Below are 24,057 nucleotides of genomic sequence, written 5' to 3' on the forward strand. Positions count from 1 at the left end.
TCCAGGCATGGAAAAACGGCTCATACATTTCATCATCACCCCCTTCACAACGTAATGAAGTGTTCCGCGTGACTGACAGGTAGATGAAAGACCTCCAGTTTCCACACCAACCACACAATCTCCCATAGAGCCAATGCTACTGAGTGAGGGCCTCGATCCGCACCCCCACTTACGAGACAATGAAGCCTGTCTGTCTGACACAAAATAGCAGGGTGACATGAAAACAGAAGCATAACTCATAAAAAAGCAGATTTGGACTTCTGGACTGTCATAACGGGCTTTCAGAGAGCCATTCGCTCAAGTTTACCGTTCAATGTTTACCGTTCAATGTTTACCTCAGCAGCACCTTGAGAGGAAAAACCTGAATGTGAGGACTCGATATGAAACATTTAGAAACCTCCACTGTCTAAGACAAACTGACAATTCTCTTTAGCACAAGGGTGTTTCTGGCAGAAGCCGTTTTTCCTGTCATTCTTAAGTTTGTTTCTGTAATCTCCACAGACATGCCTTTTTCTCGCAACCTCTTTTTCCCCCCATCTCTCATTCTATCCATCCCTCCTGTACTCTCTCCATGGACACCTAATCTCTTTGCTCATTTTTAGCCACACCATTAAACTCTCTGTTGTATTTTCTCAATCGTTCCTTCAACCCTCTATACAAAGAATTGCTTTTCCACCAAATGCTTTTTCTCTTTTTCCTCTTTCCAAACCACTGTTCTTCTCTAAAGTCTCTCTCTGTCCCCCCTCTCGCTCCGTTTATTCTGGAAAAGATAAAAACCAACTCCACCACTCTCTCACTGTCGCTTGGGGACACACAAGGCTTCTGGGAAATTGCTTTTTAATTGTTGTTGTTATGATGCCACACAGCCTGTTTTCCTCAAGTCATTAATCAAACTGGCCATGGAGGGTCTCATATCGACACACACACACACACACACACACACACACACACACACACACACACACAGCTAACGGTGGCCAGGGATGGTATTTAGTTAGTTAAAAAGCACTTAAAAACGTGGTGGAATTCAAAATGTATTTTTACAGAACTGCCTTGACAATGAAATAATACACAGTTAGCATATTACTCTTCTGCATTAACGAATACGGTCTGTTTGTTCATTCAGTTTATCTGAAGGCTTCGGTTGGTTCAAAGGGAAAAACCTTGTCTGTTGCCCCTGCTCTGTGATTTAGAAAGAGAAGGAGATTTTCGTATTTCCTTTTACATTAGAATACAACTGTGATACTACTTAAAGTAGGCTATACACACCACGTACTGCTGGGTTTAATCTCGGTCAGTTGTTTTGAAGAGTATTAAGTGTGTGTGTGTGTGTGTGTATAGACGTGCATCCCCATAGGTCAAGGCCAGAAATAACCTGGGCAGGAAAGAGCAGAAGAGGGGAAATTCCTGTTTTCTGTCCATTGTCCCAGTGAAGGTCATGGTTTATATTCACGTAGTCTCTTTTTCTCCTTCCTTTTCTTTCCATCCCATTCTTTCTTTCACCTTTACAAGTCCCCCGCTTGCTGTATCAATAACTATTGGCTTTCGCTCCCTGTATGTTTCTACTTCTCTCTTGTATTCATCTCTTGTATACACTTCTCTCTTTCACTCACACACACAGTACATCAAGGCTGCTGTTGCCAGGGATCTGAGGCGCAGGGAGGATGTTTTTGGACGACGCACAGCTGTACAACGCTACACCAGCAGATCTACCCTCTTGTATTCAACCTTAAGGGTCTGTGCAAGTTTGGCAGTGTGCGTTTGTGTGTGCGTTTGTAGGTTGCAGGTCAACAGAGTGCGTGTGATGTGTTTGCATGTGTGTAAGACGTATTGATGTTGATGACACACAAATGTATTGATGGCTGACTCACGGGTCCTGGGTACTTATACTTCACTGTGGATGTGTGTGTGCGACTGACAGTGTGTGTGTGTGTGTGTGTGTGTGTGTGTGTGTGTGTGTGTGTAGACAAGGTCAACGGTCATCCCGTCTCTCCATGGCTGACTCATCTCCAGGATCTGATAATGAGATGACAGTCTCTCTCGCTCTCTCTCGTTCTTTCGCGCTCTCGTTCTCTCTCTCTCTAACCGCTATACACACCGGGCCGTGCAGATGAAAGCAGCGGCCGTTTATTTGGCATCACAGTCGGCTGCAGATACGCCGTGTTTGCCAAACTCCTGGAGCGGATCTGATGACACGGTCACTCCCCCCCGGTCAGCCTCCAATTACAAACCCAGCCAGTGTTCCCAACATGCTGTGCTACTGATCTCAGAGCGGTGAAAAGCTTCTGCTGTTGCTGTTGTAAATTCTATTTCTATTGTTGTTGATCCCCAGGGCCGACCCTACCATTTTGTGGGCCCTAAGTGAAAATGTGTTGCCCCCCCCACCCACCTAGTAGGAAAACAATTTAGTGGCCCCACTCTTGAAGGTGCAGAGAAAAAAAAAGGTGAGTTCATTTCCTGCAATTCTACACATTGTGACACCCCACACAGAGTGACTAACTAAATCAATGGGGGCCCCCTGGAGGTCAGGGCCCCTGGGCATGTGCCCTACATGCCCAGTTGATAATTTGACCATGATTAGTACACATTTTTGATAGCTGGCTAGACTAACTTACCAATCTAAAAAATCTTTGCTGACATGGGCTAATTGAGTGACTGACATTACAAGAGAAAAACTGCTGATGCACAACCAAATTTATAAACTGCACCTTGTGTATTCTACTATTCAAACTCTCAAAAGTAAGTTGAGACCACGACTGAGTCCCCCCCCCAAAAGAAAAAAAGTGTGGGACCCTAAGCGGTAGCTTATGCTGCTTATGCCTAGGGCTGGCCCTGTTGTTCCCTCCCCAATGCTCTCCCACTGTTCCTAGACCTGTGAAAAGTTGCTGCTGCTGTTATTCTAAACTCACTGACACTCTCACACTGTTCTCAAACCTTTGAAAAGGTGCTAGTGCTGTTGTTGTCCCCTCCCTGTTGCTCTGTTCACCCTCTGTTCCTAGACCTGTGAGGAGCTGACTGCATGTTAGGAAGTGGCCCTTGTTTGGTGACTGACAGTGCTGCTGTGATGTAGAGGTAGTAAGATAGAGTAACATGCTGTACCTTGATGTCAGGCTGACCTAAGTATTCCAGTGGAGACACAACCACCACACTGAGCTCCAGAGAAACCACCACACTGAGCTCCAGAGAAACCATCACACTGAGCTCCAGAGAAACCATCACACTGATCTGTAAATGAGTTTGGAGCGTGGATGCTGTGCAGAGTTCTGCTTTTGTCCTCTCTACCTAAATCATTCAGGTGTTTACAACATCCTTCTGTCACCATCACCCTGACAGCAGCTCAAATGTCACTTAAAAGGATAGTTCAGGTCTGATCTATATTTGGGTCGAATTACCCTTACCTGAGTTGTCTGAAGGCCATGGGGACAGAATCCACAAGAATCCATGATTTACTTCTGCACGGCGACGAGTTAGTGTATAAGCATCGTCAAAATTCATGAACGTAAACAGTCAAAACAATGTTAGCAATGCTGCACTACAAGCCCTAACTTCATCAAAAACACTTCAAACTATTTGGCTCTGGTAATCAATCTGCGAGTGCCCAGTGGAATATAATACAACTTTATTGTCCATTTTAAAGCAAAAAGATGCGGCTGTGAGACTACATGATGAAAAAGTTCCAGTTTAGAGTGACAAAATTCCAGCGATTATTTCAGAATTATGCATGGTAAAAAAAATATACTGAACATGTAAAATTAACATGTAAAATGTTGGTCCCATGTTCATCAGCTGTCCGGGTGGCTGGTCTCAGAGGATCTTGCAGGTGAAGGATCCGGATGTGGAGGTCCTGGGCTGGCGTGGTTATACGTGGTGTGTGGTTGTGAGGCCGGTCGGGCCTACTGTCAAATTCTCTAAAACGCAGTTGGAGGCGGCTTATGGTAGAGAAATTAACATTAAATTCTCTGGCAACAGCTCTGGTGGACATTCCTGCAGTCAGCATGCCAATTGCACACTCCCTTAAAAATGTTGACATCTGTGGCATTGGTTTTTGTGACAAAACCGCACATTTTTGAGTGGCCAGCACAAGGTAATGATCATGCTGCTTAATCTGTCCGAACTCAGAATCAAATATTCTTCTCAAAAATAACATGTGGTAGAACATTTATTTTGATTGGCAATTTTCTGTGTTTATCAAAGAGCCATCAGGTAGCCTGATGTAAACAGACATGTAAACAGGATTATTAGGAAAATGGTTCTTCTTGCAGAGCATGTAAACATTTTAATTGAACTATTATATTAATCTATTCACAATAATACCAGTATTGTGTGCATGTAACCGTACTCAGAGAAAATATTGTGTATAAGGGATAAACGTGTACAAGAAGCCGTTGATATGTAAAGCCTTTACAAGCAATATCTTCTCCCTCACATTCTTTCCCCAAATTATACAGAGGCAACTGTATGTTTTCCTTTTCTGACTTTACAGAATATTACCCACCTCTTTCTTCGCTCCCCCTCTCTCCCCATCCAACCTCATTTCTCAGTTCCCCCTCTCTCTCCATCCAACCTCATTTCTCAGTTCCCCCTCTCTCCCCATCCAACCTCATTTCTCAGTTCCCCCTCTCTCCCCATCCAACCCCATTTCTCAGTTCCCCCTCTCCCCATCCAACCCCATTTCTCAGTTCCCCCTCTCTCCCAATCCAACCCCATTTCTCAGTTCCCCCTCTCTCCCCATCCAACCTCATTTCTCAGTTCCCCCTCTCTCCCCATCCAACCCCATTTCTCAGTTCCCCCTCTCTCCCCATCCAACCCCATTTCTCAGTTCCCCCTCTCTCCCCATCTAACCCCATTACTCAGTTCCCCCTCTCTCCCCATCTAACCCCATTACTCAGTTCCCCTCTCTCCCCATCCAACCCCATTACTCAGTTCCCCTCTCTCCCCATCTAACCCCATTACTCAGTTCCCCCTCTCTCCCATCCAACCCCATTTCTCTCTGAGAATAGTATCTGCTGAGTCAAACTGCAAAACCTCTGCAGTATTTACTGTATCTCCCTCTCTCACAACTCCTTAATGCCGTCTGCTCCCCTCCTCTCCCCCGCGTACCTCTATAGACTCTATAACCAAGCAGCAGTCCCTTATCTTCCTATAAGGTATTTGCTGAGTCAGAGGGTATAGTATGTACGGGAGCTCAGGGATCTGAAGAGTCTTTAGTAAATCTGAGGTTACATACTGTGCTCAGCAGGAAGTGCCCTTTAGGTCCTATGGGAAATGATAGTTCACTGAGCCATGACAGGCACAGTTGCACAGGATGTAGGCCTAGACAGGTAGGGTAGCAGGAAACTATACATATGTGGGTCAAACTTCTGTTGAGTGGGGTGTCTCACTCTAAACATTCAGGCTTCTGCTTATCAAAAATCCTAAATGACTTGGAATGATCATTTAGAGATATTCCTAGAGATCTACCCTACCTATTCAAGTGCACACAACATGTCCGGCTGAATCACACCATCCTCTGCAAGTGGCTACACTCCAGCAGTTAAACTCCACAGGGTAGCTGATCTAATATGAATACTCATCAATCAATACAGACTGATCACCGTAGGATGGCGGGTGATCATAAACAAAATGATGTCACTAATGTACTTCTGGAGATCGACGAGGTGATTAAACATGGTGCACTCACAGAATAGGATAGGAGGATATTGGGAATTAGTAGATGTCAACGTCGCACCATCACTCATGGTTCCCCATGTGAACGAGAGCAACATGGACTAGCATTCAAACTCAGAGGTAACAGCAGAGTTTCGGCTAATTTGTGCCGTAGCTGAGGCCTACGCAGTGTCTTTTTAAAGCGCCAGATGTCATAAGAAAGTCTCCAAATGAGTCGCAGAGGGTGACAAATGATTTGAGCATGACAAATAACTATCCTCCCTAGTGGTGAACTTTCTATTGATTTCAATGGAATGTGACAGACCAGATAGAGAGGAATTGTGGTCTATTATATTAGACCAACTAACCAAGACGTTATTGCCAGTTACTTTTTGCTCTCACTTTAAAAAAAAAAAGTTAGTTCAAAAGAACTGCCCTTCACACAAGCACGATAAAAGTGATGAGTTTGGTTGTTCAAAGGAGCTTTCGGAATACATTTCTGTAATAATGAGTTGGCATAAGAACTTAGTTTGCTACAAACTACAAAGCTAGAGGATAAATGAAGCGGACCAAAAGGACAGGAAATGATTTCTTCCCAGTAATTACCAGAGACTTTGTTCCGGTAAGAGTAGTAGCGTTGCCTCAGACGGCTGGGCTAATTATCTCATCTCTGCCACGTAAGTGGGCACAGCTCACAAGGAACCCGAGCACAAGGGAGAGGATGATACAGGTCGAATCTGAGATCTGAAAACTGCTTTTTCGGGATCACAAAAGGGACATGCCTAACCTCACATGCCCCCAATGAGGAACAACTTATTTTCTCTCCCTCTCTCCTAATCTTAAATTGCACTGGCAAGCGCTGTGCCGACGGCAGAGATTCTACTAAAAAGACAGCATCAGGCCAAACGTTTCAAGGCCAGGTAACAAATGGATCCTGTCACGACGGTGTCATGAATTCATTAGTTGGCCATTCTTCCGACTGCGCCCAGTTCCAGTTCCCAGCCAGACTCAGCCACTAGACTGAGGTGACATCAAGAGGAGACCTCTCTACTTTTCAATGAAGCCTGAAAAACAATTTCCGACTTTTTGTCAAGAATCGAAATATTCCCCTAATGGGCTACTTAAAGTAGGCAAAACAAACAACAACTGCAGCTTTCTGTTCTAAAGACGTCAAAAAGTCCTGAAGCTGGTGGCTCAATTCAAAGACACCAGACAGACAGACATTGTGGCTTTAAGCAGTCGCATCGCTTCCCGCAACTTCAAACAGCCACCAAAGATTTGAGGAAAACAGCTACAGGGTGATGATCGAAAGTGAAAAATCCTATTATCACCCCTTCTGAAAACCGTCATTTCATGACGGCTGGCGTCAATTCAACAGCGGTTTTAGAATCTAAATTTAGACAATAAAAAATCCTTGGGAATTGGGATGCGTTTCTTTTGTGTGTGATGGTTGCGCCTTTGATGTCCCCTGGAAGCCTTGTTCGCTAATGAGGTGTGGGGAGGGGATGCTGAAAGAAAAGACCTCCTCTTATCTCCTGTGTGTATCCCAGCACAGCATTTTCAGTTCAACAGGACAACCAAGTCTGCCATGCACACACACACACACACACACACACACACACACACACACACGTCTCTGTGGGGAATTGAAAGCCTTTTCATCTTCAGTCTTCAGTAATCTGCTGCTATTAGCAGTGTTGAGCGGAGGGAGGGAGTCGCATAGTGGCCCTGGGATGACGGATATGTGCCAGCATGGCGGTGACTGGTGATCCTGAGAGGTGGCGAATAGAACAATCCCTCTCATCTTGACAAGTTCTGCACATGGGACACAGAGAGGGAATTAATCCCCAGGAAACTCGCTAATTAACGAATGCAAAAACGTATTTGAGCCTAATGAGACTCCCGTCATCATTGTCTTATCAACGCCTCCCTCGCTCGTTATGAGTCTGCAGGCTAAGCTATTCATAGTTTCGAGAAATAGTCTACATGGGGGTGCTGAGAATCAGAGTACGGAAGAACGGATACTGAACGATATATAGCCTGTGTTTGGTTTGGTAAACTGCCGTTGGACATGCAGTTCTGGAAAGGAAATGAGGTACACTCACCAGTAACAAATGAAAAGAGGGATAAACCTGCGCAACAGTGTGAAACATAAAATGCAAATTAAAGGGCATGAAAACTCTTTCTGCAATATATTCAGCCATGCATGCTTTTGAAAAAAACAAGCCTCAGACTGTGCTGTCTGTTCAGCCAAGGCCAAAGCTATGGTCCACTGAATCAAGTTTATTGCGAAAAACGGAACCTCAAAAGTCAGATACAGGAATAAAATAAACACACTCGTCAATAACTTCATCCGAGTAGAATTCTGAGTGGGAGAATGTTGTTGGAGAGGAAATGGATTATTCTGAATGTTTCATGTTCAGTGGCGATTTTAACATGTAAATCTTGGTGGGGCAAACCCCCCCTCCACAAAAAAATTGGGATGCATGCCAGCAAAGCCACTACACAACACAACACTAAACAATACATAAATAGCACTATAAAGGTGACAAACGGGACCCACAAACTGTTAGGGCCTACATAAAGCTGTCCCAACAGCAAAGTCCCAACAGCAGTCCTAACACCTTACCACTGCTACACCTGGCTGTCAGCTGAGCCTTGTATGGCAGCGAAACAGTTCATTTCGAGCTCTCCCCGTATATTTGGCGGTGACGTAGTGCCCCCATGTGTGACAGAACACTGGGCCAATCATGGTGCAATTAGAGAACATTAGCAACCCCTACGCTCCGTATGTAATGCGGTCTGTGTGTAGCTGGTTAGGAGTCCGGCGCAGGACAGCAGGTATGAGTAAATAAACGTACTTTACACAACATAAATCAAATGCAATACAAAAGAGAGCCCACATAAACAGACCTCACTACATACAAAACAATCACTCACAAAAAAACATGGGGGAACAGAGGGTTAATTAATTAACAAGTAATTGGGGGATGGAAACCAGGTGTGAAAAACAAGACAAAACAAATGGAAAATGAAAAGTGGATCGGCGATGGCTAGAAGGCCGGTGACGTCGACCGCCGAACACCGCCCGAACAAGGAGAGGGACCGACTTCGGCGGAAGTCGTGACACCGTATTTTCCACTGGCTGCCCCACCACCACAGAAAGCACTGAGCTAGGCTGAAACACCTGCCTTTTTGGAGCTGCCTTACTCAAGAGACCATGTTTGTATGCAGCTTTATTAATTCAAATATTTATTTTTACATTGTTTTCAAACTGATATGTGACACATATATATTTTTTATTATGTATTTTTTTTCATTTAATTTGAGTACCCGAGTAAATGACAAGATTACTCGAACAGTCCAAAATGCCCATAGCAGACATCATTACGAACGCAAATACATTCATTTCAGAGTAAAAAAAATGTCTAATAACCTTCACAGTGAGCAGTCAAAATGTTTTTGTTTGTTGTAGGTGGTCTTTATTACAGGCCGAATGGCATCCTATTGAATCCATAAGACCCAGAAAGTGCTGCCTGCAGGTAAATCAATGGGAACGCAAGGCAGGGATCGATAGTGCTTCTGCTTTCTCTCTGGTGGATGGAGGCTGTCAGCCCACAGAACATCAGGACATCTGACGGCAGGAATGGGGATCCCGGGGAATGATGAGAGAACGATGAAACGTAAACACGGGAGAGATCGAACCCCCTGCTAATATCCATGATGGATTCTGTGAGTGTCACGCTGGGGCGCTGTGGTGTCTGTTTGTGTGCGCAAGAGTAAGTGTGTGTGTTAGTGTGAATGTGTGTGTGTGTGTGTGTGTGTGAGTGATTGGGTATGTGTACAGTACACTGTGGTCTGTCAACGTGCATGTAATTGACGCCCTGAGGGGGAGCAACACTTCCTGCATTTAAAGTAAACAAGGGAGGTTGAAGGTCGCGGAGTCTCGCTGTCATTTCTACTGGATCAGATCAGGCAGGGTATGACATTTACTGCACCATCCATATCCAATCCAATGTCTGGCTGTCTGTTCATTCGGGGAAAACACTTTAAATGGTTGAGGCACGATCGTGGTTTTTGACCAAGACGTGATTCATTTGATCTACTTGCTTCTGACAAACCTGGAATTCTTTCTGTCCCGACTGCATAGTGACCATGCGGAGGTATCAGAGCCTCGTGAAATATGAAATTGCTGCATAAACACGGAGAGAGAGAGTGAGGAGAGTCACGTATTATTGAATTGCACAGGGGAGTCTATATCAGGAACATGTCTACAGCTGGTCACGAATCAACACCGTAAATAAAGGTGTCAGCCTACATAGTGGAAATGAAATTTACACATTCATTCTCACGTGTGCTCCCACATACGGACACTGATAGAAGCACACCCAATCACAGGCTAACTAAAGCCAAATGATTTAGCCTACATATCCAGTCAAAGATTCAAGAAGATGGGAAATATTCTACTAAAATCCTGCTCCTGTGTGTGCACTGCAGCAGCGTGCTGAAATGAAAACAGTGAGAGTGAGGAAGACCATGACGAAGCCCAATCAGACTATTAAGTGTAACACCAGTCTAGGTCCTCTGAAGCGGTTATTGTGTCTAAGTCTGTAAATGTTGACAAAGGGCTCTCTTATCCGATTATTTTTGGTTGTTGTTGACGACATTGGAATGGATCCTCTGGACCTGGTTTCTGGATGTGATTTGCCAGTTCAATAGCTCATATCAAGTGCTCTTGGGAAGGTTGAGGGATGAAGGTTTCTCTATTGAGTCTGAACGAGAGCCAATAGAAATAAACCCTTACAGTGATTAAGCTCTCCCTTTCAAAAGCGTCTCATTCAGCGGACCGTAAACTGCACTATATGATTTGACAGGGAGCCTTAAACTCTCAAATAAAATAAAAAAATATTTAAAAAAAAAACATCCAGTTTAATTCCAAACACAACACATCTGCAGTCTGACTACAACCCTCATCCTACCATTCCACCACAGGTCTCTTCCCTTCCACCAAATGGGCAGTCATCTCAAAGACACACCAAACCATAACATACAGTACATAATGATCACATGTACTCCATCTTGGACTATAGCTTATTCTGTAATAGTCTCCTGAACAAAACAAATATGTCATCTAATTTATACCATACTATTCACATTGTCCTCTCATGCCTTCCTTCCCCAATGGGCTGACATTGCAGCTGTGGTATGGTGTGTTGTGTTAAAAGTAGAGAGGAAGGAATTTCCCTCTGTTCTTAACCTCCCCCTCCCACCCACCCCCTCTGCTCTGTCCCCTCTGTAGGATTTTAACTAAGCACAGAGTGAGTGGAAGAAGATGCTAACCTAACCACCATCATAAGTTCCAGTCTCTCTCTCTCTCTCTTTTTCTTTCTTTCTCTTTCTCTCTCTTACTCTCCCTCTCTCTCTGTCGGCGCTATGAGCATTATAGGATATCTCACACCGATATGGACAGAGTGAGTCATTAGCCACTAGCAGCAAGTTTGCTGACATAGTATAATTGCAAGCAATGAGTGGGCCTTGTCTGCAGCTCCCACGCTAGTCTATAGTCTGTGTGTGTGTGTGTGTGTGTGTGTGCGCGTGCGTGCGTGTCTGCATCTATGTGTGTAATCAGTCAATGCACTTGAGGATATGTCCGTGTGCGTTTACAAGCCAGTTAATGAGAAGGAGGGAGAAGCATGTTTTAAAGGCCCAGAAGGTTGGGCCCAAAGCTGACGGAGGGGAACGATCAAAGCATCAGGTCTTCAGAGAGAGGAACGCGGAGGGCTTGAGCTATCTTCACTCATCAGATCCCTTATCCGTTTTGGCATGCCTTCCTGTGCTACGAGTAAATGGGAAGAGATCCCCGAGCCAACGGAGGATGACTTTAAACAGTATGAGTGGGAGGGTTGTGTGTGGCTAGCTCACTGTAGGTTGATTAAAGCTGAGGAAATGAAAATGAAAAGCAGGGAGGGATGGACACAGACTAGAATTCAGGCCATTGTGGTACAGTGGAGCCAGTGCTAGATAGATAGTGTGGATGGCACCACTAGGGCCGACCCTCACAGGTCAAGGTCAGTAGAGCAAAAGCCTGGACATGGCAGAAAGTGTCTATAGGGGTTCAAAGGTCACTGATAGGAGAAACAGCAGACTCAGCAGTACGAGAAGGGAAAAAACGGCAAATGGATGAGGTTCGGGGTGAGAAAGCCAGGCTTTACAGTAAATCAAATAATCAAAATGCTCTATTGCATTTCCTCACTACAGTGCAGTGCCTGGAGGACTGTGGGGGGACAGGGTGGGGGACAGGTTATGCCCTGGCCATTCCAGGGTGGGGTCAGGTCACGCCCTGGCCATGGCAGGTTGGGGGACAGGTTGTGCCCTGGCCATAACCACTTATAGCAGCTCTATTTACTAATTATATCAGTAAATTGGTGCCAATTTGCCCGACATGTTTTATACCAGGTTTTCCCCAAATCCTTCTCTCCACACAGGTTTTGAATACCTTTTATGGATAACTAGGATGCGAGAGTCCAGTATGCAACCAGAAATATGGCTTACAAATATAATTTTGTTGGCAAAATTGCACGGACCCCTGCTAGCATGCTCCAAATAACATGCCAAAATCAACTCAGTCGTTTTAAAGTAGAAAGGGGAAAAGAACACTGTGAACGCTGTGAGGAATGCGGTGTGGTGTGAGTTTCACAGCGACCCTCCAAACAGGACTTTCAAGTTCCATCCCAAGCTCCATCCCCAGCTTTGTTTCGCTACTTCCCCCTGGTACCAACCACAGCTAGCCTCTTCTTTGATTGTGCGATATGGGGAGACGAGCGTTTTACCCAGCAGATAACATCCTTTTTGTGGCAGAACCTTTTATCCACGCTCCACACTCGGATAAGACATCTATCCAGTCCTCCTTCATACAAGCAAAAAAAGCTTCAGGGACCGAGATGAGGCGGCCAAATGTTTGTTTTCTCCCACTCCAGGTTTCCCTTGATGTGTTGCTTTTTAGTTCCCCCATTCCCTGCATTTTACCCTCAGCCTCCTACCACAGCCCTGAGGAACAGATAAACGGATAAGACAAACCAATCCCTGCCAGGCTCGGCTAAGAGGGGGACGGACTCTGAAATTAGTACAGGAGGAGAGAGAGAGAGAGAGAGAGAGAGAGAGAAATGAAGAGAAGGCTTGAGAAGTCCAAAGAAGAGAAGAAAAACAGAGTTCTGGCTCTTGGTGGGCGGGGCGAATTTGTGGCGATTACACACTAGGCGTTAAAATAAATCAGCCGAGCGCCTAAACGGCTCGCTTTGGAATTGTGCCCACGGGATGGAAAGCAGAGCCCAACCACAGAGACCTCAGATAGAGAGAGAGAAAGATGGGGGGTGAGAGAGAAAGCGAGAGAGAGAGAGAGATGAGATGAGATGAGAGGAAGAAGGGGTGCATGAAATGGACAAAGAAGCAGAAAAAAGATATACACAGAGAAGATGAAATAGAAAGAATGAACTAGAGGGGAAAAGAAAGAGAGAGGGAGGGAGGGAGGGGTGAAAGAGAGATGGAATGTGAAAATTGGAGATGAGAATAGAGAGGAAAGAGTGACAGAAAGAGCGTGAGAGTGACTGAGGAAGACAGAAATAGTAGGGAGAGGGAGGCAGAGGGCTAGAGCCTTCATTTACAGGCAACATTAATCCAATTTTCTATATCGGATGGATGTAGAATTTACTTTCCCTCTGTTTGAAGGGAGCAGAGGAAATCCCCCAAAATCCTTATTGAGCGTGTCTGGAAAATAATATAACATGCACAGGAGAAAACACTAAGATACTAGCTTGCCTTGCCAGAAGAAAATGGATCTCAAATATCATAGAGAGAGAGCGAGGGAGAGAGAGAGAGAGAGAGAGAGGCCTCCAAAAATGTGTGTCTTAGCTGCACAACAGAATTCAGGAAGCAACTTATTACTGCCAAAACTCACAGTTCTTCCTATAAAAGATGTAGGTTGGTTTTCCAAACGAACGAGCTTGGTTTGCTAACAGGGACTACTTAGCCCCTCATCCACTGGTGCGTGATGCCAGGAGGACATTATGCTGTCGCTGCACTGTGTGAAAACCCGGCCAGCTTCTCAGCTTTGCATACTGAAGCACTACATGATGTCGTAGCAATGCAGCCAATTCCAACTCTGCCACCGACAGACTGAGCAAAAGACAAGGCAACAGAGAGCGTAGGAAAGTGGAAAGCGGTTCAAAGGAGGTGAGGACCGAGGGCAAGCGAGGTGAGATGGAGAGAGGAGAACTAGACAAATAAGAGGGATAGGGAGAACATAATGAGTAGAAAAATAAATAGGAGAAGGGGGGATATGGCGCAATAGAGGAATGAAAAAGTAAAAAGAAAGAGTGTTAGGCAGGAAAGGAAAATGGTAGAGAAAAGCAAAGGAGATAAGGAACAGGGAATGAAGAGAGGAGAGGAGGAGATTGTGAAGAGGTGAGAAAGTGAAGGAGGTGGGGGGAGACAGTGATGGTAATTGGAGAAGACAGGGCTTTCAATATTCCGAGCGAGGCGTCAATTGAAAGGAGTCGTCGATTGAAAAGGAGTCGACGGGCTCACTGGAGGGGCCTGGCTTGGTACACATCCTCTCACTGGAGACACACGGGTTATAGACTACTGGGGCCTGCCTGAACACACACACACCATACACATGCGCTTATGCAAACACACATGTACACACGCATGCACACGCTACTTTTCTTTCACAGCGACAAAGCAGTGATTCAAATGGTGCATATCTAACTGCAATGCTCCCCACTGACATTGCATGCTACATTTTAGCACAAAACATTATTGAAAAATATATATATATATATATTATTCTGAACAAAACATGTTTTCCTCCTTTGGCAACCACCTCATTTCTATTTCAACAAGTCTAAGTCCTCTCATCATCTCTACCTCCCGCTCTCTCTCTGTCCTGTCTAGATCTGTCTCTTTCTCCTCCTGTCTTCCTCTCTCCTCTACTCACCTCTCCCTTCTGCCCTCCTTTCTTCTTAGATCATGTGGGAGCTGTCCTTGACCAGAGAGAAACTGGCTCTGTCAGATAGAGATAAAAGTGTGTGTGTGTGTATATATATATGTGTGCGTGTGTGTGTGTGTGCGTGTGTGAGAGAGAGCGAGCCTCAGGGGGTGGCATTGTGGCCTGCAATACGTCACTCTTTCCTTCAAAAATCCCTGATAAGCACACAAAACACAGCACCAAATTATCTGAGGTCATGTCTCTTAACCACTGTCGCCACTGCTTTGTTCTCATGTGTGCACACACACACACACACACACACACACACACACACACACACACACAGAGAATACTGACAAATACACACAATGTTTTTTTTAATCAAAATGCCTTCTGGAACATGTGAACTTTAATGTGCCTTAATAACAAACTTGTATTCTATCTGTAAATACAAATAAAATTGTTCAATTACGGGCCTAGTAGGTTTAGCCACAGAAAAAGACAGGAACCTTCCCGCTAGCCATGATTGGCTGACATGCTGAGAGATGAGTTCAGATTAGTATGCCATGTAGCATGCTTCTGTCTATAACATGAGCTGCTCAGTATGTGTAGATAATCCTTTCTACCATGTCTTTTTTGAAAGATGTCATGAGGAACTGAAAAAGTGCTGTCCTGAATTTAACAAGCACTATCGACAAAGATCAGTGGGGAAAAGTTGTGATGGAATACTTTCTGAAGGACGATCGTGCCATGCTGACTCTCTCTGACTCTGAAAATGAATCAGACGATGAGGAAATCCCTGATTTAGGTAAAACACATTTTCGTTGAAGCAGTCGTTGTAGAGCCTTCTGGTGACAGTGATGGGGAAGAAGCGGCGATCAACAGCGTGGTTGTCATGGAAGAAGTTGACCGAGTTTTGAAATCAGTGGAACGCCCAGTGGAAGCAGAGAATAACAGCTAAAGAGATTGAGAAAATTCTGCCGTTTGATTGAAAATTTGCTGAGGGAGTTGAAAAGAGAACACAGAAGGCTGTTGTATAAAACACCTGTCTTCGGGTTACATCTTCAAACTAAGGGCAACCATGGCATCCATGACAGAGAGGGAGAAGCGTTCATCCAAGTCTAGTTAGGTACAATTTCAGATATTATTCATGTTTAGTTTTGTCAGAAAGTAATTTACATTGCAAGTTAAAGCATACTGTTAGCTAGCTAACGTTAGCTGGCTGGCTTGCTAGCTAACGTTATATGTCAAATGTGTACTGTTGGGGGTACTGGAGGACCAGGGTTGGGAAACACTGGATTAGGATATAAACCAAGGACTAGATCAAATGTATTTTTGCTACTACTTTCACCTCTTTAAATGTTTGGTTGTTTACTACACTACCTTACTCACTCTGTTTAGCACATGGCCTCAAATGTGAATACTTAAAGAGATGGGTAGGGCTAAGGCTTAAGAGGGTGTGAATGATGCTGAATGTGTGTAGACCAGTGGTGGTCGGTGTCATTCAAGATGCAGCATATTGGATGGCTGTCATTCATATTCCATTCACCCAGCTCAATGTAACATTGATAGGTTTAGGCTATTACATGACGGTTGCATTTTCCTTGTACCCATCATGAGGTTGCTACAACATAGCTTATGACACATTCAATACCGCCTTGCACACTCTTGCCTGCATCTAACCGATCTAGGGAGTAATCATTAGTCCAACAGTTGCAAATGTGAATTTTTATTGGACAAATTCAGGTATTTTTATCCCCGTTTCGTTCCGTTTGCTTCCATTTAACAAGTGTTTTTGAACAGAATCGGTGGAATGAATACATCCGTGATCACACGCCAACACAGTTCACTTTCATAGTATCCACATGAAAACAGCGACTATCTACGTGCTCTCCTCCTCGCACCTTTTTCCTTCGCTTGTGGACATCAGTGCACAACACATCATCGGTCTGTGACCAGACGAAAAAACCTTTCCAAGCCAAACCTTCATATCATGACCACTATAACCACCACACACAGCCTGCATCGTCGTCACGCCATAGTCAACATAGCTACTATAACAAATGTGTTCGTAAACCCTCTACAATCATGCAGTACAGTGTACAGTCAGAAAGCGGTGGCAATAAATTAATAAAACCAAATGCTTCCCTTGACTTGGAAGAATCCTAGTGTTGGATAGCCATAGCCAGCTAGTTAACGTAGCATCCCTCTCTGTTTGAGCTGAGTGTTTGAGTGGGCTAAACTAGCTATCTGCATTCACTAGCTAAGTGAAAGTAAGAAAACATACAACCAAATATAGCTAGCTCTAGCTCTCATTTCTCCTTAATCTTGGAAGAAATGAATTTGTTCAAAACTGTTAAACTATTGTCTTTCTCTCTCTTTGAGTCAACTACTCACCACATGTTATGCACTGCAGTGCTAGCTAGCTGTACGTTTTGCTTTCAGTACTAGATTCATACTCTGATATTTTGATTGGGTGGAAAACATGTCAGTTCATGCTGCAAGAGCTCTGATAGGTTGGAGGATGTCTTCCGGAAGTTACTACGTCTATGGAAGGGGGTGAGAACCATGAGCCTCCTAGGTTTTGTAGTGAAGTCAATATACACCATGGTGCTACCCTACAGAGTGCTATTGAGGCTACTGTAGACCTTCATTGCAAAACAGTGTTTTAATCCATTATTTGGTGATTTGAATATATTTAGTTTAGTTTTATCTAAAAATGATAACTTTTTTAATGTTTCACTATTTGTATTTTTATGAAATTCACTGAGGATGGTCCTCCCCTTCCTCATCTGTGGAGCCTCCACTGGTGTAGACAAAGAGCTCTCCAGTAGGTGTACCAAAACATTCTAGGGCCATTTTCTCAAAAATGGGGAAACAAGTTTATCAACTTTCAAAGCAGAATTACTTTCCCATTGTTCCTCAACTGCAGTGTATGATAGAGTGTCTTGCGAAAGTATTCACCCCCCTTGGCATTTTTCCTATTTTGTTGCCTTGCAACCTGGAATTAAAATGGATTTTTTTTTTTTGGGGGGTTGTATCATTTGATTTACACAACATGCCTACCAATTTGAAGACGCAATTATTTGGGGGTGAGAAACATTTTCTTGTTTGTTTCACAAATAAATATTTTGCACCTTCAAATTGGTAGGCAAGACAAAAAAAACAGACAAAAAAACAGAATACTTGAGCGTGCATAACTATCCACCCCCCCCCTCCCCCGAAGTCAATACTTTGTAGAGCCACCTTCTGCAGAAATTACAGCTGCAAGTCTCTTGGGGTATGTCTCCATAAGCTTGGCACATCTAGCCACTGTGATTTTTGCCCATTCTTCAAGGCAAAACTGCTCCAGCTCCTTCAAGTAGGATGGGTTCCGCTGGTGTACAGCAATCTTTAAGTCATAACACAGATTCTCAATTGGATTGAGGTCTAGGTTTTGACTAGGCCATTCCAAGACATTTAAATGTTTCCCCTTAAACCACTTGTGTGTTGCTTTAGCAGCATGCTTAGGGTCATTGTCCTGCTGGAAGGTGAACCTCCGTCCCAGTCTCAAATCTCTGGAAGACTGAAGCAGGTTTCCCTCAAGAATTTTCCTGTATTCAGTGCCATTATTCCTTCAGACCAGTTTCCCAGTCCCTGCTGATAAAAAACATGCTGCCACCACCATGCTTCACTGTGGGGATGGTGTTCTCGGGGGGATGGGAGGTGTTGGGTTTGTGCCAGACAGCGTTTTCCTTGATGGCCAAAAAGCAACATTTTTGTCTCATCTGACCATAGTACCTTCTTCCATATGTTTGGAGAGTCTCCCACATCCCTTTTGGTGAACACCAAACATGTTTGCTTATTTTTTTCTGGCCACTCTTCCGTAAAGCCCAGTTCTGTGGAGTGTACGGCTTAAAGTGGTACTACGGACAGATACTCCAATCTCCGCTGTGGAGCTTTGCAGCTCCTTCAGGGTTATCTTTGGTCTCTACTTTTGCAAGGCACTGTATATACTTTCTAGCTTTAAGTATTTACTTTTATCCAATGTAAAAAAAAAGTGCTACATAGGACCGCATCGAGCTGGTCGGTCACATATGGACAAAGCCAGTGGGACAAGAGGCCATTCCTAGACTAAGGGTCAGTACAGATAAAGAGAGATAAGTAGACCTCTGAGAGAAACATTTTAAGAGTGAGGGAGAAGCTGAGAAAAAGACAGGGAGAGAGAGATGGACAGGAAGACAAAAGGGAAGAGACAGGTAGAGTGCATCAGTGGGGGAAGGGGGTCATAGATGGTAAGATAAAGAAGAAAGAGTGAGAGATTGTGAGAGAGAAAGAGAGAGAGATAGAGAGACAGTGAGAGAAAGACAGAAAGAGAGAGAGAGAGAGAGAGAAGCTTGTAGGCCAAAACCTGGGCCCTCCTACGCCCTCTTGTCCTCCAGTCATCCTGACTTCTGTATGGCTCAGCAGGCCTACACACACACACACACACACACACACCGAGAACAGAAGTGGGTGCGGTAGACTACAAGACCAGTGTATGCAAAGGCCATTTGAATAAGACATTAACCTGAAAACAACAGACGCTGGCTGTTGTGGAGATGTAGCCGGTCTGGTCTGGTCTGTCGCGGGGAGACCTGGCAGAGACCTGACAGCCTGCAGATACCCGGCTTCACTCACCCTCCCTCCCACCCTCCGACCCAAGGGGTTGGCACGGTAACCGCAAGGCAACGTGGGCAGATCTGACAGACGGGGCTCTCCTCCCCCCCTCGGCCTCATGGGAGAAATAATCCGCACACTGAGTGAACTCTTCCTCCACACACAGACAGAGAGAAACAGGGAGAGAGCGAGAGAGAGAGGTCATGATCAGATGAGATCCTGCATTTTTCCCCATGTTCTTAAAAAAAATATAGATTTAGAGTTAGATAAACTTGGATTTTTTTTGTCAGCAATATATACAGGATGCTACCCTCTACAGCTAACCTTCATTCCAAATCAAAACTCAAAACCTCCAACCTGATTTTGGACAGAATTCCGTAATCTCCTGGAAGGTTTACAACTACCAAAGAGTATTATTCCAACGCTATACAGCAAATGAGCTTGAAAATAACAGAAACCCGAAAACACCATACAACCTGCAACTGAGTGAGTAATGTTTAGTCTGAAGCTATATTTTATTTCCAAAAGCCAAGAAGAAAATGCATTACTTTATGAGGACTGAATGCTAAATTAAGGCTGCCAAGCTTGATACAACTTCAATTAGCACTGACGTGTCAAGTGAGAGGTGTCAAAGCCCTTTAGCCCAACAATGGCAGGAGAGTCACGCAGTCGACTCCAACCAAATGGAGAGGCCTTAGAAGCACCTCCCGCTGTTCAGAGGTAATTAAAATACAGTAACCTGTGTATGTAAAGAATGATAAGGCAAGAAAAGATCACAAAATGAAGCTCCTTATGGAAAATCAAGAGACACTTTTTTGCTGACAATTATAAAAATGGGAACATCCGCAACCTCATCTTCCACACAGACCATCCCCTGGCATGGCACAGTGCTATATTAGCACACTACCCCTCTGTTAAGAGAGGGGATGTTAACGAGGGGTGGAAACTCAGGATACTAGACACTAGACGAGGACTCTGAATCAGCTAATATAAATCCCTGTAAGTTTGGAACAGTAATGGTACAGTAATGGTACACCCCCCCCCCCGACCTACACATAGAGGACCCACGCCAAGAGGACCTACATCCAGATCACAACACCACCAGCCACATACACACACCCACCCCAACTAATTAATACCCCCCCAAAGTCAACCATGCCCACACCCCATTTAGGCCCCCTCAGATCAGATCTATGCCCCTCCTGCCCACCCCATGCACCGCACCCCTGCAAAGTGGGCCTCAACATGGAAGTCACACATATGTCCAGGCCGTGAGCGGGGCAAACAGGCCCAACCCCCACTCTTACACTAGCCCAAGCCAATGGCATGTACCAGATGCTCAGCAGGCTCTGCTCACACTTACTGGCCTGAGGCCAAACCACACGACCAACAACATTGGACACTTTATGGAACACAAAGCCTTCACTATCTCATCCTGGAATATCCAAGGCCTGAGGTCATCTGCCTTTGGCCTAAAGAGCAGGAACCTGGACTTCATCAAAGAAATTGTAAATACAGACATTGTCAACCTACAAGAAACCTGGTATAGAGGAGACAGACCCACTGGTTGCCCTCTAGGTTACAGAGAGCTGGTAGTCCCATCCACCAAACTACCAGGTGTGAAACAGGGAAGGGACTCAGGGGGTATGCTAATTTGGTATAGAGCAGACCTAACTCACTCCATTAAATTAATCAAAACAGGAACATTTTACATTTGGCTTGAAATTCAAAAGGAAATGATCTTAACAGAGAAAAATGTCCTCCTGTGTGCTACCTATATACCCCCACTAGAATCCCCATATTTTAATGAAGACAGCTTCTCCATCCTGGAGGGGAAAATCAATCATTTCCAGGCCCAGGGACATGTACTAGTCTGTGGCGACCTAAATGCCAGAACCGGACAAGAACCTGACACCCTCAGCACACAGGGGGACAAACACCTGCCTGGAGAAGACAGCCTTCCCTCCCCCATATCCCCCCTAGGCACAACATAACCAACAAAAACGGGGTCACAACTCCTGCAGCTCTGTCGCACGCTGGGTATGTACATAGTCAATGGTAGGCTTCGAGGGGACTCCTATGGTAGGTACAGCTATAGCTCATCTCTTGGCAGTAGTACTGTAGACTACTTTATCACTGACCTCAACCCAGAGTCTCTCAGAGCATTCACAGTCAACCCACTCTGACACCCCTATCAGACCACAGCAAAAATCACAGTCTACTTGAACAGAGCAATACTAAATCATGAGGCATCAAAGCCAAAGGAACTCAGTAATATTAAGAAATGCTATAGATGGAAGGAATGTAGTTTGGAAACCTGTCAAAAAACAATTAGGAAACAACAAATTCAATCCCTTTTAGACAACTTCCTGGACAAAACATTCCACTGTAATAGTGAAGGTGTAAATTTGGCAGTGGAAAATCTTAGTATATTTGACCTTTCAGCTTCCGTATCAAATCTAAAAATCGCAAATAGAAAACTGAAGAAGATGAACAACAATGACAAATGGTTTGATGAAGAATGCAAAAATCTAAGAAAGAAATTGAGAAACCTGTCCGACCAAAAACATAGAGACCCGGAAAACCTGAGTCTACGCCTTCACTATGGTGAATCACTAAAACAATACAGAAATACACTACGGAAAAAGAAGGAACTGTAAATCAGCTCAATGTAATTGAAGAATCCATAGACTAACCACTTCTGGGAAAAATGGAAAACAATAAACAATCAACACCATGAATAATTAGCTATCCAAAATGGAGATGTATGGGTAAACCACTTCTCCAATCTTTTTGGCTCTATAACAAAGAACATAGAGCAAAAACATATACATGATGAAAATACAAATTTTAGAATCAACTATTAACTATTACCAGAACCCATTGGATCTCCAATTACCTTGGATGAACTACAGGACAAAATAAAAACCCTCCAACCCAAAAAGGCCTGTGGCGTTGATGGCATCCTCAATGAAATTATCAAATATACAGACAACATTGGTCATTCAAGGCTAAAGTGGATTGTTTGCGAGCCATTTCGGATGACTCAGTCAGTTCATTTTTTTCATGTTCCAATCGATGCACGTTGACTAGAGCGCCTCATTGTTCTGTTCCTTGAGCTACCGTCATTATACCACAATGTGCCAATTCAATTAGGTTGCCATCCCCTATAATTCAAATAAATGAAGGCTTATGTCAAAACAATCAATATGTAAACACAAAGGAGGAAAGGTGGAGGGGAAGTCAAGAAATAAATTGAAAAGCATTCTTAGAAACAGGGGTAGGGAATTGGCTCAGTAAATTGTGTCGTAAATACAGAGGCTGAAATAATCAACCACATCTCTCCTTTAAAGATCAATTGAAGATGACTCTTGTTAAGGTGCCATTTGATGGTGTGTGAGTCCAGAATATGTTTTTAACTATTGTGGGGAAAGCAGCATTTTCACTACTGCGTGTATTTCTTTCTAAACCATTTGGTGTTATTTTGACTAGTGTGAGTAGTAGCAGTGTTTTGACTGCTGTAAGAGGTCAAGTTGAGTGTCATGTCTTCAGTATGATGCTGTGTGAAGTCTTCGCACTAGAACTACCTTGTGGTATTCAGAATAAAGGGTACAGTTACCTCTTAAGACCACTACGTAGTGCACTCTTTAAAGCAGAACTGAACTCAAAAAAACAACTTCTCTAGTTGAAAATGACATATGTGACATCGATATTAGTCCGAAACATTTATTCCAATGCCAAAATTGACTAGAAATTGGCAAGTAGTTACATTTTTGTCATAAAGTCAGTATAATCCAAAAGAGAGTTTTGTGAGATTTGTGTACATGAGTTAGTTGTGACTTACTTAACGGTTGGGTTTTGATTTCGACACTACCGACTTGCCGACTACCATGGGATAAACAGTTGCAGTGATTGTGGTCTATCCAATCGTACAGCTGCACACAGACAGTGAGACAGACTTGGCCAGCAGCACAGCAGATCAAACTTGGTTTCCCTAAGACAACAGCGTCACACATTTTTTTGACTTGAGAAATACTGCACCAAACACCTTAGCTAGTAAAATTGCTAACTAAAAGCTCCTCGGCAAAAACATCCAAATTAATTACAGATTGCTTGAGTTATCTTAGAATCATTCTGACTATTTTGAGGAAGTGATACTGGCTTTGTTCCTATGGTGTCCAATGAGGGGCAAACTCAAATAACTGCCACATCGAACCACACCCCCAAGACTAAAATCTTAATGAGCAACAGAAAAACATGCAGAATCGGTGCGCTCAGTCACTCTTTAAAACACTGTGTATAGTGTTTGTATAGTGTTTAAACTAAATGCAGAACAATGTTTAAAATATCAGAAGTGTTCAGACTATTGCAAAAAGACCTAGGTTTGGTGTATAAAGTGCATAGTTAAGTGGTTATGCAAAGCACTAGAATGTTCTACAAGGTATTTGAACAACAGTGTCGTTTTGAATACATAAAGTATTTGGGTCAGACTATCGAGGGCAGTGTAGTGTAGTGTTCCGACAACAGTAGATGTGGGACAATACTGCTCGGAGCACGGGGGAGAAATCCTGGTCGGTAGAAATACACCAAACTGACAGGTTGTATAATAATTAGGCCTTACATAACCATAGGGATAATACACCTGCTTTTGACAACAGTGGTCATATCCAGTATCCACTGCCAGTTCTGTCACTGATCAGCACATACACAAATGCACACATAATAACAGGCATGCAGAGCACATATACCCACGCAAATGTGTGCCCTCTACAGACAAGGCCACACAC

General features: G+C 44.0%; 1 protein-coding gene across 4 annotated transcripts in view; it reads right to left on the reverse strand.

Moving 5' to 3' along the window:
• Positions 1–24,057, reverse strand: part of LOC112258563 (junction plakoglobin-like) — a 60,313-nt gene that overhangs the window by 25,088 nt on the left and 11,168 nt on the right. The window contains exon 1 of one of the 4 annotated variants that reach the window (XM_042327337.1): positions 19,182–19,295. The exons of the other annotated variants lie outside the window; for them this stretch is intronic. The gene's annotated coding sequence lies outside the window, so the exon portion shown is untranslated. Of the gene's footprint in view, positions 1–19,181; positions 19,296–24,057 lie in introns of those variants that run through there. 4 annotated transcript variants of the gene reach the window in all.

The sequence above is a fragment of the Oncorhynchus tshawytscha genome, linkage group LG09 (genome assembly GCF_018296145.1).
Source record: "Oncorhynchus tshawytscha isolate Ot180627B linkage group LG09, Otsh_v2.0, whole genome shotgun sequence".
NCBI lineage: Eukaryota > Metazoa > Chordata > Actinopteri > Salmoniformes > Salmonidae > Oncorhynchus > Oncorhynchus tshawytscha.